The 18,229-nt window shown below is 32.9% G+C and overlaps 1 protein-coding gene across 1 annotated transcript in view; it reads right to left on the bottom strand.

Moving 5' to 3' along the window:
• The window catches only part of atos (atos homolog atossa), a 107,607-nt gene extending 102,477 nt beyond the window's left edge, over positions 1-5,130 (bottom strand). The window contains exon 1 of the mRNA XM_089105267.1: positions 5,075-5,130. The gene's annotated coding sequence lies outside the window, so the exon portion shown is untranslated. The remainder of the gene's footprint in view (positions 1-5,074) is intronic.
• Between the last annotated feature and the right edge of the window lie 13,099 nt (positions 5,131-18,229).

Raw genomic sequence — 18,229 nt, 5'->3', positions numbered from 1 at the left:
ACACCTACCATACTTTTGAAAATCAAAAATATGGACAGGATAAATCGTTGGAAGAAAAAGAAGTTTTTGTCCCATTACCCGAACAACTGAAAGAAACAAAGGTTAGTCAGAAGTCTGAGGAAATTCGTTAAGAGCCTTAATTTTGTTTTTTTCAAATGATCTCATTTAGTAAAAATTACAATGACGTTATACACAAGAAAACAAAGGTTCTATGATATGTGTTTCATAATGACAAAGCACAAGCCAAGGCAAAGGTCAATGTTCAACATATTATAAAACCTCGAAAACCTGATACTACATCAGCCTCTGTTAAAAAAACAAAGGTTCGGCGTTATGTTTTTCATAATGACAGAGGAAAAGCCCAGGCAAAAGAAGCAAACTCTATAGGACCACAGACACAAGGAAAAGAAAGTTTTATATTATGGGATTTATCAAAAAGGACAAGAAATAGAGAAATACATTCAACGCCTGATAGGCAAGATGAGAAGAGATACAAGCCTTTCAGTGGCCAGGGAAATGTTTCATTAGAAAGAGATTCAGAGAGACAATTGGCAGCCCAAGAAAAAAAAAGAGCAGCCCAGCCAACACAAATAGCACCTGTCTTTCCAGAAGATCTTCAATTTTCAGTTAATCCGGGTTCCAGCGGATCTACAGAGACAATTGGCCGCCTTCTATTGTTGGATTTACCAAAAAGGACAAGAAATAGAGAAAGACATTCAACGCCTGACAGGCAAGATGAGAAGAGATACAAGCCTCTCAGTGGCCAGGAAGTTGTTTCATTGGAAAGAGATCTACAGAGACAATTGGGTGCCCAAGAATGAAAAGAAAGGTAGCCCAGCTAACAAAAAAAACACCTGTCTTTCCAGAAGATTTTCAGTTTTCAGTTAATCTGGATTGCAGCGGATCTACAGAGACAATTCTATTGTTGGATTCACCAAAAAGGACAAGAAATGGTCTATTTGGTTGATGGTTCGGATATATGTTTGGTAGTTGGGTAGTTGGATAGATGAGTAAGGTCAACACCTTGTTCAAGTGCATTTTTATCTCAATTGCTGAATTAGACTGACAGTCTAATTCTTCTTCTTCTTCTTCTATCTCTCTCTCATATCCTTTTTTTTTCTTGCCAAGTAATTACCTCTAAAACATTATATATATGTGAGCAATAATTGTATATGTATGTTCTCGAAAATGGCTCCATATTTTTTCGAAAAATTAGTATCTTGGGATATTCTCGCATACAAAAACGATCTAGATAGGTCAGAAGTTTGAAAAGAATCATTAGCACCTTAATTTTGGTTTTTGCAGATGTACATCATGTACTATGTTAGTACATCATATAAGCATTTCTTATGACATCATATGAGCATTTTCTTATATGATGTCATGCATAGCATAAATAAGATTGTTGAGTTTCCAACAGAACAGTTATTTATATAATAATAATAATAATAATCTTTATTTGTCCCCTTTATCACACTACAATAATATGGGTATCGTCAATTTAAGCACAAATAGACACAACACCAAGAAAAACACAAATGATGAACAATCACCTCTACTTCGGGGCACTGTTGGTGTAACACCTGACATAGTAGGGCAAAAAGGAGTTTAAAAATCTTGTCTTTGAGTGTCTATGCGGGCATTCCAACTGTTTTTTGCCCTCTTTTCAGAGCCGACCTTGGGTCTCTGAAGTAAATGGAGGCAGGATATCCCTGTGTGTTGAGGACTTCAGGATGTCAGCTCCTAACTTCACCAGCATTTCATGCCTCCTTTCATCCAGGGTTGGGAGCTTGAGTTGGCTCAAGCTTTGTTCATAGTTTTATAATTTGGCCCTATAATTATCTTGCAGGCTCTCTTCTGAATTGTTTCTGTGCTTCTGTGTAAGCGACGGGTGCCAGACGGCACAACCGTACATCATTACGGGTATTGCATAAGTTTTATAGCACAAAAAGAGCTACTTTTGCTGTGATCTGAGTGATGTGATCTCAAAACGAGAGATCTTTATTTAATGTGATACCAAGTATTTTTACTGATTTCTTTTGTTTGGAGAGGTGCAGATTCATTTATGCTCTTCTTCTTCAGGAAGTTGACATGCATTACACAGCTTTTCTCAAGGCTTATCTGGAGCTTCACTTGATCAGCTTGATGTTGAAGCTCTGCAACAAGGAGTATGAGCTAATTGGGTGTTAGTGACAGGAAGTACAGTAGGTTTAGCAAAAAATCTGCAAATTTATACCTCTGTTAGTGTTGCGTCATCAGTCAGTTGATGACTACAACAAATAAGATGGGACCTAACTTGCTTCCTTAGCCAGCTCCACACGTGATATAATATAATGTCTGTTGGAAGGCCCAAAAAACAAAAATTTGTAGTTGCAGTTACTATAAATGATGATTCTTTGGAACCAACACCTGAACTATCATACGTGAAAAGACGTGAAACCCGACAACCTGGACCATCAATTGCGACAACACCAATAGGGACAGCTAAAGAAAAGGCCATTGCTTAATTGTCTGAAGTAATCAAAATAAAAAAATGTGTCAAAAATGACTATGAAGAGCAAAGGCACCAGCAGTTCGAAGATGTGCGAAAATAACAATTAGAGCATGTTAAAAATGAACATGAAGAGCAAAGATACACGCGGTTAGAAGACATACGACACCAAAGAAGTGAAAGAGTCAAAAATGAAAATGAAGAGCAGCAACTCAATGAAAATCAACCTGGACAGCAAGAATCATAACATGTCAAAATTAAAAATGACAGCAATGATGATTGGGTTTGGGATTGTGGCAGGGATAAGGTCATCAATGCCTACCATACCTTTGTTAAAAAAAAAGGTTTGGCAATATGTATATCATGATGATGAAAGATCAGCCAAGATGTAGCAAAGCAAACAAATTAAAAATGATAGTGATGATGATTGGGTTTTGGATTTTGATATGGATAAGGTCATCAATACCTACCACACCTTTGAAAATCACAAATATGGACTGGATAAATTGCTGGAAGAAAAAGAAGTTTTTGTCCCACAGCATGAACAATTAAAAGAAACAAAGTTTTGGCGATATGTCTTTCATAATGACAAAACACAAGCCAAGGCAAAAGAAGAAGTTTTTGTCCCACCACATGAACCACTAAAAGAAAAAAGGTGGTCATCAATACCTTCCATATCTTGTAAATCAAAAACCTGGACTAGACAAATTGCTGGAAGAAAAAAGACGTTTTTGTTCCCCCACCAGAACAATTTTTATGCAAAAGAAGAAGTTTTTGTCCCACCACCTGAATAATAAAACGAAACAAAGATGGTTGTCAATGCCTTCCATAACTTATAAAATCAAAAACCTGGCCAAGATAAATAGTTGGACGAAAAATAAGTTTTTGTCCCACCCCTTGAACAATTGAAAGAAACAAAGCAATATGTCTTTGATAATAACAAAAGACAAGCCGAGGTAAAAGTTAAAGGTCCAAGGGTTGTAAGTTATGCCCTGGGGGCATATAAGGTTTTTCACAAAGCATTGTTGTAGAAACTTCAAAAAGGACTCATTTGATTGGAAATTGAAATAGCTAGAGCTCTTTTTAATAGTCGAAAGTAATTTGAGGGCAACAAACCTCCTCTCACACCCACCATTTGCCGAGGTAGCCTTTTTGCTACCTTGGCAAGGATATTAGCCCACATGCTCCAGGAGATTTGTACCTATAGAATAAACTCTATTCAAAGTAAAATCTTAAGTGTTTCTCATGTAGGAGCATTAGGCCATAAAAATGTAGGGAGAAGGGGCAAAATATATGTAACAATTAACACTGCCAAAGAAAAATTTTGTTAAATGTAAAAGACAGTTTCATGAACATTGGCAATATTAATATCAGTAGTAAACTGGATAAGGCTTACAATTTTTGACTAATTAAACAAAAAAATCTGAAAAGAAACTTTTCAAAGAAAAGTAAAGGACATGTTAAATTTAAGATCAGCAGAAATAAAAATCTATCTTAATTCTAAATCAATACGACCAGAAATTACTTTTAAATAATAAATGAAACCCAAAACGAACAGAAATTAAATAAACAATCATAGTAAACAAACACACAACAGGTACTAATATAAATGAATCTTAGAACAAGTAAAACTTTAATTGAATATATAAATCAAGCTTAAAATGAAAAAAAAAACTTTTACTATTGAAGCGGAAGTGAAACCCAAAACAAACAGAAATTAAATAAACATGGTATTTGACATACCAACCTCCTCTCCTTCTCTCTCTAGAAGGCAGTGACCTTTAAAATCTGTGTTATAAAAGTGAAACCTTGCAAAATAGATCTCCTGAGTACAATAAAACTGTTTTAAACTTCACAATATGCTTAATCCCAATATTTGCAAAGTTATGCAAATTCATTTCCTAAATAAAAAAAAAAACATTGATACAGCTTAAAATTTTACTCAAATAGCAAGAATTGCATTTTCAGAACTATAACCTGAGAAAAAGAACCAAAAATTAAGGTAAATTGTTGTTTTACTAAAATTTCAATAGGTATAGACCTGTCAAGAAGGCAAATTTCTAAAACTTAGAAATCAGAAGATGGTTAACATAGAAGCTTGACAATACCTTCCCAAAGTACATTTTTTGTCCTGGATACATTACTGAAAGTTTCTCTTCCTAACCTAATTGCTTTCCAAGATAGAAAAAAGTAGCTAAATTAGAGTTTTACCAATTATATTTCTTATTACTCTATAAGTCTATATCCTATAGGCCTAATTCTAGAAGTCTATTTGTTAGAAATAGATGAGCTGATTTTTTTTGGCATTCATCATGAATAAAAAAAGGTACTTATGGTATGCTACTCAAGGTACTAGGGACTTACGCCCTTGTTAATTAGAATCATGGTGGGTCTTTAAAGCATCAACATTTGTACACATCCCTTACTAAGCAGAAAATTTCTCTCCTTCACCTTGACCTTAATTTATCACAATTAGTAAGAATTGAGCAGTGCTAGAACTCTCTCTAAAAAAGGTCATTATATATAAGTACAATTTTCCAATATAATTCAATTTCAGAGTTCAAGGTTATTCAGTAAACTTACAGAATATCCTAACAAAGAATTATCTTGAACTTGGCTAGATTTCAGATAGCTTTTTTGATATAATCCAAATAGGAAAAAGCCAACGTTCTTTTTTTTAAATAGATGGCAGTTGAGAAGTCTTTCTACACTGATAAAATGTGAAAAAACTTTTTCTTTAACTGAACTGACTTTAAAGCAAGTTTCTGACTTTTACAGATGGTTTTTGAGAATCCTAAAAGTTTTCAACTTGACAGGGAAGTTATCGACATTGTAGCAAGCTTCTGACTTTACAGACAGTGTTCAAGTATCCAGCAAGTTTTTGACTTTTCAGCAAGTCGTGAACTCTACAGCCTTTTTTTGACTTTTATAGCAAGTTTTCGATTGTAGAGCAAGTTTTTGACTTCACAGCAAGTTTTTTACTTTTTACCAGGTTTTTTGCTCTACAGCAAGCTTTTGTCTTTGCAGTAAGTTTATGACTTTGCAGCAAGTTTTGACTTTACAATTAATTTTAAACTTTAGAGTAAGTTTTCGACTACACAGCAAGTTTTTTTTTACTTTACTGTAAGTATTCGACTACCCAGCAAGTTTTTGATTTTAGCTCAAGATTTTGACTTCACAGAAAGATTCTGAATTTGCAGCAAGTTTTCGACTTTACAATAAGTTTTACGCTTTAAAAAAAGTTTTCGACTTTACAGTAAGTTTTCGAGTATGCAGCAAGTTTTCAACTTTACAAAAGGTTATGAACTTTATTTCAAGCTTTCGCCTTTACAGCAAGCTTTTGACTTCATAGCAAGTTTTTGACTTTGTAGCAAATTTAATTTTCAGTAGGTTTTCCACTTTAAAAAATGTTTTCGACTTTACATCAAGTTTGTGACTATCCAGCAAGTTTTTGATTTTACAGCAGGATTTTAACTGTAGAGCAAGTTTTAGACTTTACAGCAAGTTTTCGATTTTACATCAAGTTTTTTTATTATACAGCAAGGTCTCAACTTTCCAGCAAGTTTTTTGAGAAACTGAGCTGTCTTTCTTCGTAAATTCAAACAAAATTTAAATTCTTTCCAACTATAATAAAATAGACAAAATCAAATGACTTATTAGCTTTTTAAAAGGTTATAAGTCTTATGAAGCCTTAAGAGTCCTGCATAACAACTCCTCTATTGAAAGAAGCATCATTTCGTCCAGGAAATAATATAAGCTTAAAACCTTAATGCTTGATGATAGGATACTTTTATGCTTCGAACAGTAGCCTTCAGTCAGATGCCACTAAAAAAAGTAGGAGATTTCTATTTTGGACGATAAAGGGAAAATACTCCTTTTGAGATTTTTAAGTAGTTATGCGTAAAAAAAACAGATTCTTGAAAGATCAAACAGAAATGACAATTCACGATGAGGTAGAGAAGGCAATCATTTCTTTTCGATATTTTTATTTTAATATAGATAAAAAAAAAATTCAACATTCATTCAATGAACAAAAAAACCTGGAAAAAAAAAACAAAATATAGGGGGTTAGTTGCTCTCATACCCAATCTGGTGTCCCTGAGGTTAAGGCTAGGATTTTAGAAGCACGGCTGGGCAGATATTGTATGTTTTTTTATGTTTTAAATTTTTACCTGCACCACTACGGCTGGGTAAGAGAATCATATTGATGAAACCCACATTGGTTTGTGATGTCCTTCTGATTAGACCTTTCCAGTACTCAATTGTATTTTAATATTTGGATTGTGAGTGACAGGCACGTCTGGAGGATTTGTTCTGGGAAGACAATAAAAACACGGTTTTGATGATTTCAGTAGGAAGTGCATAAAACTTCAGAAAAATTTAGCTTTTGGGGGGCCCTGGGACCTTCTCCTCGTGTTTGTGAAATAAATAGCTGTTGTGAATCCTTTCTATACTGATAAAATATGAAAAAAGTTTTTCCTTAACTGAACTGACTTTACAGCAAGTTTCTGACTTTAAAGATGGTTTTTAAAAATGCAGAAAGTTTTCAACTTGACAGAAGGTTATCGGCATTGTAGCAAGTTTCTGACTTTACATACAGCGTTTGACTATCCAGCAAGTTTTCAAACTTTCAGCAGGTCACGAACTCTACAGCAAGTTTTTGACTTTATAACAAGTTCTCGATTGTAGAGCAAGTTTTCGACTTCCCAGCAAGTCTTTGACTTTTTACCAGGTTTTTGACTCTACAGCAAGATTTTAACTTTAGGCTACAGCAAGTTTCTCACTTAGCGGCAAGTTTTCGACTTTACAATAAGTTTTCCACTTTAAAGTAGGTTTTCGACTTTACAGCAAGTTTTTGGCTTTACTGCAAGTTTTCGACTATCCAGCAAGTTTTCGATTTTAGTGCACGATTTCCAGTTCAAATTAAGTTTCTGACTTTGAAGCAAGTTTTTGACTTTACAATATGATATTTTTTATATATCTTTTTATATATTTTTTATTTTGATATTTTTATTTTAATAAAGATAAACAAAAGGTTTTTTCAACATTCACTCAATGAAAAAAAAACCGAAAAACCACTAAATATAGGGGGCTAGCTGCTACCATACCCTATCTGGTGTCCCTGAGGTTAGGGCTAGGATTTTAAACTCAATTTAACTTCTTTCCAACTATAAGAAAGTAGACAAAGTCAAATGACTTATTAACTTTTTAAAAGGATTATAAGCTTTATAGAGCCATGGGAGTCCTGTATAACAACTTCTCTTTTGAAGGAAGCATCACTTCTTCAAGGGAATACAATAAGCTTGTAACGTTAACGCTTGATGATAGGACACTTTTATGCTTCGAACAGTAGCCTTCAGCCAGATGCCACTAAAAAAAGTAGGAGATTTCTGTGTTGGACGAAAAAGGGAAAATACCCCTTTCAAGATTAGTAGTTATGTATAAAAAAAAAAAACAACAACAAAATCTTGAAAGATTAAACAGAGGGGAAAATTCACAAGGGTCTAAAGAAGGCAATCATTTTTTTTTCGATATTTTTATTTCAATATAGATTAACAAAAAGCTTCTTTCAACATTCATTCAATGAAAAAAAAACCTAAAACCCCGAAATATAGGGGATTTGTTGCTCCCAATACCCTATCTGGTGTCCCTGAGGTTAAGGCTAGGATCTTAGAAGCAGGACTGGCTAGATATTCTTTTGTTCAGCATGGTTGAAAATATGATAAGTATGTCCTTTAGGATGACTTAATCCCCCGAAGTTCCCGGGACGAGGGCTGAAAGTTATGAACCTTACCCAATGTTAACATATAGTATTGGTTATTAGGAAGTATACAGACGTTTTTAGGGATAATTTTTTCTGGTAGTAGGGTGGTGGGTGGGTCGGGGGTTGTTTGGGAAGATCTTTCCATGAAGAAAGTTTTCATAGGGGAAGGGACATTGCTATGAGGGGGACACCAGATTTCCCAGCATTATTTAAAAAAAGATCAGAAATTAAATATAAAGAAAACAAGTTTTCCAACTGAAAATAAGGAGTAACATCAAAACTTAAAACGAACAGAAAATATTACGTGTATGATTGGGTTCACCCTCTAGTCAATACCTCACTCTTTAAGCCAAAGATTTTTTTAGTACTTTCATAAGAGCTATTTATTATAAATAACGGCCTTTGTGATTAAGGGGTCATTTTTAAAGAAATGGAACAAAATTTGAACTTTGGATTAAAGAGTGAGGTATTGACTAGGGGTCGAGCCCCCTAATATACGTATTAAAAATATATGAATATAGAAGTTTGTTACGTAAGTTAATTCGTAAGTTACGTATATTTATTACTAATAAAGACGTTAGTAAATAAAATTAAACAACTTACAAGAAAGCTATTTAACCAAATAAAAGTAAAATGAATATACAAATTTTGTTTTAATTATTCATGTGCGGTGAGCCAAAATAAAAACCTGCATTAATTCAAAAACGTTCAAAAATTGAATAAAAAAAACAAGTATTTTTAACTGAAAGTAAGGAATGACGTTAAAACTTAAAACGAACAAAAATTATTGTATATGAAAGGGGCTGTCCCCTCCTCAACGCCTCGCTCTTTACGCTGAATTTTTACTTTCTCACAACTCTTATTTTTTTAAACAATAAAAAACTTTATCGTAACGAGCGAGGCGTTGAGGAGGGGACAGCACCCTTTCATATACGGACAAATGAATCTCAGAGAGGAGAGAAACTAACAAAATGAAAAATAAAATAAAAAAGGGTGAAAAACTTGTTTTTTATTTAATTGGCTAAAAATGAAAACTGTAATCTATTTGAAACGAAATTTGTAGTTTTAGCTAAGCACTGAATTCTTCTTGTGAACCGTAATTTTCTAGACATTGATTTCCAGCCAGACATGTGTCTAGACATGAGATTCTAGCTAGACACGCATGTGAGTGCTGCTTAAACGAATTGTTTTATTACGTCGTTTTGGTTTTGTTTGACAATAACACTCATCGATCTAATTCATGAAAGGCTAACTAGTTATTGATTTGGTGATAACGTACACTACCATTTCTTCTAGCTGTTTGGAATTGAATGATTAGACCTAGCAAAGTGTTTTAAACAAGCTCCTTAAGAGTGCCAGTTCGTTTGTGATTGGTGGATTATTGTTAGCTGACTAATCATAGACCCTTTTGCACCTGTTGGATCTGAATGGTCCAAGGACCCAAGAACCTTTCTGTAATACAGATGTAGAGCTTAATTGTTTAGTTAAAATTTAGGTTAATTAAAATAATAAAATTTGAAACTGACTTGTAAAATTTAGGACCAAATTGAAAACTTAATCTTAAAGTTTGAGCTCACTCTAAAATTTAAGAAAAATAAATGAAATTTGTAGACTTGAGCTTTTATTTCAAAGTAAATTTTGGCAACTTCTTAGTTTTTTTACACACAGGTAGCTGAAAAAGTAATATTTATGTAATATTATGAAAAAGTAATAAAAATGTAATATTTATACAGCCTTGATTTATGAAAAAACTTGAAGAACTTTTTGAATTTTTCTTTTGGTACTGTAGAAAAGTGGTTTATAACAGGTATGTTCTTTTCTGGTCTTGAAGATGGGAAAAGTATCATATTAGTATTAATAACTCCAACTGTTCGGCACTTGAGGAAAGGAAATAACAAATTCAAAGAGAAATTGACACTTCTAACCGTATCGAAATACACATCTGTCTTATTAAACGAGTAATAATTTTTCATATATCTTAAAATTTTTCTCGAAAACAGCACTATAAATTATTGTGAAAACTAGCATACTACTATTTCCTGGCGTGGATAAGCAATCTATATCAATCACGGCTTTGGAAAAATTTGTTCCCCCTCCCAGTTCCTTTGGTATTTTTCTGTATCGTCTGCTGAGCAAACTTCGAGACCCCTGAAGGTTGAAAGCCTTGAGAATGAGTAGGAGAAGCTTCAGACCGCAATATTTTTCTTGTCAAATGAATTGGTTCCGAACTATTAAAGAAAGACATTCCCATTTCATAGCTGTAAAGTGAATCCCAGGCTCTCTTTCTTTGACCTAGGCAGCTGCCCCCCCCCCCCTAGACCTTCAAATTTACATTAAATATGGCTGAAAAAGCAGATGGTTTGGAAAAAGCAGTTTATAAAACTCCATCACACTATCGAATGCCCCCCCTAGACAATATCTGCCCCCCTAGACAATATCTGCCCCCCCTAGACAATATGCTGCCTACACCCATGAGGAACTATGCGTGAAAGCACAGGATGGCTGGCCAAACGCTATATATATATATATATATATATATATATATATATATATATATATATATATATATATATATATATATATATATATATATATATATATATATATATATATATATATATATATATATATAAATGTATATATATATATGGTTGTTAGAAATCGGACTAGCTTCAATAATAAAATATCTTTGAACAGACTGCAGTATGAAAAGACATTGCGTAAAGAGCAAAAAACTAGTAATTTCTAAATATTTGTATATATTTTAACAAAAGATTGGAATAATTCCAAACCACAAAAAAGAAAACCAAAAGTTTGAAGCCTACTAGATATCAAACAGTTTGTGGTAACGAACTGTAAGTAAGGAGCGACCCGGCTCAATGGTGACCGAAACTCTAAAAAACGGAGTTTTTATACCAATAGATACATCAAAAGAATCAGATTTTAATTTTGATTTCAAATATATAACTTTCATCAAGTTTAATTTACCTATCAAAAGTTACGCGCCTGAGAAAATTTTCGAAAAAAGGGTGAAAGACCCCCTAAAAGCTATAGAACCTGAGTGAAAATCACACCATCATATTTCAGCGTATCAGAGAACTCTATTGCAAAGTTTTCAAGCTCCTATATGCTAAACGGTGGAATTTTGCATTTTTTGCCAGATGAAAGATCACGAGTGAGTGTTTATTTGTTTTTTGTTGTTTTTTTTTCAGGGATGATGATATCAACCCAGGGGATCTATAATATCGTGGGAGGACCCATTCGACTTAAAACTAAAATCTCTAGTGCCCTTTTTAAGTGACAAAAAAATGGAGGGCAACTAGGCCCCCGCCCAGGCTCATTTTTTTCCCAAAGTCATCGGATCAAAATTTTGAGATAGCTATTTTCTTCAGCATGGTCGAAAATATATAACTATGTCTTTTAGGATGACTTAATCCCTCGAAGCCCCCAGGAGGAGGGCTGAAATTTATGAAATTTACCCAATGTTAACATAAAGTACTGGTTATTGGGACCCGGCTCAATGGTAACCGAAACTCTAGAAAACGGTATTTTGATACAAATAGATACATCAAAAGAATTGAATTGCAATGCTGATTTCAAATATATAAGTTTCATCAAGTTTAATCCTAGCCATCAAAAGTTACGCGCCTGAGAAAGTTTGGCTGATTTTCGAAAAAAGGGAAAAAGACCCCCTAAAAGCTATAGAACCTGAATGAAAATCACACCATCATATTTCGCGTATCAGAGAACCCTACTGTAGAGGTTTCAAGCTCCTATCTACAAAAATGTGGAATTTTGCATTTTTGGCCAGACGAAAGATTACGGGTGCGTGTTTATTTTTATTTATTTTTTTTTCCCAGGGGTTATCGTATCAACCCAGTGGTTCTAGAATATCGTGGGAGGGCTCATTGGAACGGAAATTAAAAGTTCTAGTGCCCTTTTTAAGTGACCAAAAAAAAAATAGAGGGCAACTAGGACCCCTCCCACGCTCATTGTTTTCCCAAAGTCACCTGATCAAAATTTTGAGATAGCCATTTTGTTCAGCATGTTCGAAAATATTATAAGTATGTCTTTTTAGATGACTTAATCCCCCGAAGTTCCCGGGAGGAGGGCTGAAAGTTATGAACTTTACCCAATGTTAACATATAGTATTGGTTATTGGGAAGTATACAGTACAGACGTTTTCAGGGGAGATTTTTCCTGGTAGTGGGGGGGGGGGTCGGGCAGGGACGTATGTAGGGGGGCCTCTGGGCCCGCCCCCCCCCCCGAAATCTCACGATTTTTTCCTTTTGCCATAATTTTCTGATTTTTCTCACAGAATAATGGGTTTGAAGGATTTGGCCCCCCCCCCCCGAAACAAATTGGCCCCCCCCCGAAACAAACTCCTGCGTACGTGCCTGGGGTTGGGGATTATGTAGGAGGATCTTTCCATGAAGCAAGTTTTCATGGGGGAAGGTACATTGCTATGAAGGGGACGCCCGACTTCCCAGCATTATTTAAAAAAAGATTAGAAATTAAATATAAAAAACAAGTTTTTCAACTGCAACAGCAGCAACATCAAAACTTTAAATTAATAGAAAATATTACATATATGATTGGGTTCACCCCCTAATCAATACCTCACCCTTTAAGCCAGAGGTTTCTTAGTACTGTCATATGAGATATTTATTCTAATTAACGGCCATTGTGATTAAGCGGTCATTTTTATAGAATTAGAAAAAAAATTGAACTTTCACTTAAAGAGCAAGGTATTGACTAGAAGGCGAACCTTCTAATATATGTATGAAAAATCTTTTAATATAGAAGTTCGTTACGTAAGTTAATTCGTAAGTTACTTATATTGATTACTAATAAAAACGCTAATAAATAAAATAAACAAGTTTCGAGAAAGCCATTTAACGAAATTTGAATAAATTAATATGAAAATTTTGTTTTAATTATTCATGTACTGTGAGCCAAGATCAAAACCTGCATTTATTCAAAAACGTTCAAAAATTAAATAAAAAAACTAGTTTTTTTAACTGAAAGTAAGGAGCGACATTAAAACTTAAAACGAACAGAAATTATTCCGCATATGAAAGGGGCTGTCCCCTCTTCAACGCCTAGCTCTTCACGCTAAAGTTTGACTTTCTCACAACTCTATTTTTTTTAAACAATAAAAAAAACTTTAGTGTAAAGAGCAAGGCGTCGCGGTGGGGACAGCCCCTTTCATATACGGAATAATTTCTGTTCGTTTTAAGTTTTAATGTTGCTCCTTACTTTCAGTTAAAAAAACTTGTTTTTTTTATTTAATCGTTGTTAGAAACAGGACTTGCTTTAATAATCAAATATCTTTGAAAAGACAGCAAAAGAGCAGTATGAAAAGACAGGAAACTGTCTCAAATTGTCTGCGGTTAGAAGACAAGTGACAATGAGATATTTGATTATTGAAGCTAGTCCGATTTCTAACAACTATTAAATAAAAAAAAAATCTTTTTTTAACTGAATGTAAGGAACGACGTTAAAACTTAAAACGAACAGAAATTATTCCGTATATGAAAGGGGCTGTCCCTTCCTCAACGCCTCGCTCTTTACAAAGTTTGACTTTCTCACAACTCTATTTTTTATACAATAAAGAAATTTTGCGTAAAGAGCGAGGTGTTGAGGAGGGGACAGCCCCTTTCATATACGGAATAATTTCTGTTCGTTTTAAGTTTTAACGTCGTTCCTTACTTTTAGTTAAAAAAAACTTGTTCTTAGTTAATTTTTGAACGTCCCTGAATTAATGCAGGTTTTGATTTTGGCTCACCGTACATGAAGAATTAAAACAAAATCTGCATATTAATTATTTTCCTTTTATTTGGTTAAATGGCTTTCTCAAAACTTGTTTAATTTTATTCACGAACGTTTTTATTTGTAATAAATATACGTAACTTACGAATTAACTTACGCAACGAACTTCTATATTCATATATTTTCAATACATATATTAGGGAAGGGGTTGACCCCCTAGTAAATACCTTGCTCTTTAAGCTAAAGTTCGAATTTCGTTCCAATTCTATAAAATTGACCGCTTAATCACAAAGGCCGTTAATTGGAATAAATAGCTCTTATGAAAGTACTAAAAAATCTTTGGCTTAAATAGCGAGGTATTGACTAGAGGGTGAACCCAATCATATATGTAATATTTTCTTTTCGTTTTAAGTTTTGATGTTGCTGCTTACTTTCAGTTGAAAAACTTGTTGTTTTTAATTTAATTTCTGATCTTTTTTTTAATAATGCTGGGAAATCCAGCATCCCCATCATCGCAATGTCCTTCCCCCATGAAAAATTCTTCATGGAAATATCCTCCAACATAACCCCCTACCCACCCCACCCCACCCCCACTACCAGAAAAAATCCCTCCTGAAAACGTCTGTATACTTCCCAATAACCAAGTATATGTTAATATTCGTCAAAGTTCATAACTTTAAGCCCTCCCCCGGGGATTTCGGGGGTTTAAGTTATCCTAAAAGACATACTTATCATATTTTCGAACATGCTGAGCAAAATGGCTATCTCAAAATTTTGATCGGGTGACTTTGGGAAAAAAATGAGCATGGGAGGGGTCTAGTTGCCCTCCATTTTTTCGGTCACTTAAAAACGGCGCTAGAACTTTTAATTTACTTTCCAATAAGCCCTCCCACGATATTCTAGGAACACTGGGTCGATACGATCACCCCTGGAAAAAAAACAAAACAAAACAAAAAAACAAATAAATACGCATCCGTGATCTTTCTTCTGGCAAAAAATGCAAAATTCCACATTTTTGTAAATAGGAGCATGTTGAAACCTCTACAGTAGGGTTCTCTGATACGCTGAATATGATGGTGTGATTTTCATTAGGGTTCTATAGCTTTTAGGGGGTCTTTCCCCCTTTTTTCAAAAATCAGCCAAATTGTCTCGGCCGCGTAAGTTTTGATCAGTAGAACTAAACTTGATGAAACTTATATATTTGAAATCAGTATTAAAATCTGATTCTTTTGATGTATCTATTGGTATCAAAATACCGTTTTCTAGAGTTCGTTACCACGAACTGTTTGATATATAGGCTATTAAACTTCAAAATTTTGTTTTTCTTTTTCAAGGTTTTTGAATTGTTGCAATCCCTTGTCAAAATACAGAATTAACTTTTGTAAAAATTACAAATTTTCGGGTCTTCCTACTGATATTATGCATTAAGGTTCTATAACTTTTAGGGGGTCTTTCCCCCTTTTTTCGAAAATCAGCTAAATTTTCTCAGGCGCTTAACTTTTGATGGGTAGAACTAAACTTGATAGAACTTTATATTTTAAATCAATATTGAAATCCGATTCTTTTGATGTATCTATTGGTATCAAAATACCGTTTTCTAGAGTTTCGGTTACCATTAAGCCGGGTCACTCCTTACTTACAGTGTTCAAAGGAAATTAATTGTTGAAGCTAGTCCGGTATCTAAGAACAATAAGTACCATGCTTCAAACTTTTGGTTTTAATTTTTTAAGGTTTTTGAATTGTTGAAACCCCTTGTCAGAATAGAGAATTATCATTTGTAATAATTGCAAATTTTGTTTTTTGGTCCTTTCTACTGACATTATTTAACTGGTTGTGTTCAAACCTGTAGGCTTAATCACGTAGCGAGTTGATTTTGTCTAACAAAAAAAAAACAACTAAATTTAAAATTTTCAGGTATTTTTCTTGTTTGAATTAAAACATTAAAATTATTGCTAAGGCATCGTAAATAATTTTGCATTCACATAATAAATTTAGCGATTCTGAACTGAAATTAAAAAATTGTCCACTTTTTTTTCATGTCTTCAGACGACATGGCCTATACTTATTACAAAACAAATTTGGTAAAGATGTTTTTCTAGCAGCGATTTCTACCAAGCTTCAAACTTTTGTGTTTTCTTTTTGAATTGTTGTAATCCCTTGTTAAAATATCTACACATATTTTTGCAATTACGAATTTTTTTCTCTTTATGGAATTTAATGTCTGTTCATACTGAGGTATTTTCAATAATATTTGATTATTGAATCAATTCCAAGTTCTAACAACGATTTCTACTAAACTTCAAACTTTTTTTTTTTAAGGTTTTTGAATTGTTCTAATCCCTTGTCAAAATAAACGAAAATATTTTTGCAATTACCAATTTTTTTTCTCTTTAACAAACTGAATGTTAACTTTTCTATGCATGAAAATCATTGATTTATCTGCATAAGTGTGACAAGTATGAAAACGTCATTGCAGTACTGATGTATTTAAAAATGACATCACACACATATTTTTTTTTCCAGAATTAAGGCTCTTAATGAATTTTCTCAAACTTCTAACCGATCTAAATTGTTTTTTTAGGCCAGAATTTCCCAGGATACAACTTTTCCCTAAAAAATATGGAGTCGTTTTCAAGAAAAAAAATACATACATACATAAATACACAATTATTGTTCACTTATATATATATATATATATATATATAATTTATATATATATATATATATATATATATATATATATATATATATATATATATATATATATATATATATATATATATATATATATATATATATATATATATATATATATATATATATATATATAAAAAAAAAAAAATATATATATATATATATATATATATATATATATATATATATATATATATATATATATATATATATATATATATAGTCTGCAGTACTTTCTTCCTAAAGAATACTTTTAACTATATATTATTCGTTAGTTTATCCATATATCTCCTACGGTTGCCTTCTATGGAGCAGTAACTTCCTATGCAACTATAGAAGAGTGCAAGTTCTACAAAATAAAGCTGTTAGAACAATCAGTAGGTATGTCCAGGATGTACAAAGACACATGTGCTTGTTTTAGGTCCCTGAAGCTCCTTAATGTAGGTCAGATAAGAGATTACCAAGCTGCAGTATTTGTGTTTCAGTGTAAGAATGGTTTAACCCCTGATGTTTTTAAGAATTTTTACCAAATTAATAGTGACCTGCATAATTATGGTACTAGGCAAAGTGATAATATAGTTGTTGGTTTGCGTCGTGGTACCAGGTCTTCATTTTCAATGAAACACCTGGGTCCATCAGTATGGAATGAGCTACCATTGATCATTAGAGCGGCGGAACATGTACCTTAATTTAAAAAGAATTTAAAATATTTTTTACGGGGACATTTGTTAAATTTTATTATTGGTGGTAGGTTGGGTAGGGGAGGAAGAAGAGCTGAAGAGATAAGGGTGGGCTGGGAACGTAAGGTGGGTAGGAGCTAAGGTTAGTTTGGCAGGGTGGGGGAGGGGAGAGGGAGTTGAGTATAGTGAGTGATGGAGATTGGATTGGTTATTATTATTTTTCTTTTATATTTAATTTATGCATTATCATTTTTAATTCACTTGTTTATTTATTTTTCTCTATATATTTCTTTTTTTTACTATTATTATTATTACTATTATTATTATTATATTATTATTATTATTATTATTATATAGGATATAGTTTATTTATTTTTGGTTCATTTATAATAGTTCTAATGAAATAGTTGAGGTTTATGTCAATAGTTGAGTTAATAGGTAAGTAGTTACGTGGAGTTTCGGCGAATCACAAACCTTCGTAGTTTTTCTCCAGCGTGAAAGTGTTGTTTAATTTATTTATTTGTTTATGAATGTGGATTAATAAACTTATATGAACTTATATATATATATATATATATATATATATATATATATATATATATATATATATATATATATATATATATATATATATATATATATATATATATATATATATATATATATATATATATATATATATATATATTTTGGTTTAGTTTTCGAACGAGCAGATTTTATATAAATTCTAAATTAAACTAAGGAGTGGGGTTAGAAGATAGTCTGACAAAAATTATCCAGTATACTCAAAGGGCTGCCACCCCACCCCTAAACCCTTTCTCTTTACAC

This window comes from Artemia sp. Qi Xiang Cuo, chromosome 19 (assembly GCF_049724085.1).
Source record: "Artemia sp. Qi Xiang Cuo chromosome 19, ASM4972408v1, whole genome shotgun sequence".
NCBI lineage: Eukaryota > Metazoa > Arthropoda > Branchiopoda > Anostraca > Artemiidae > Artemia > Artemia sp. Qi Xiang Cuo.
Note: the sequence above shows the minus strand (reverse complement) of the source record. Positions and strands in the feature narration are given on the sequence as shown.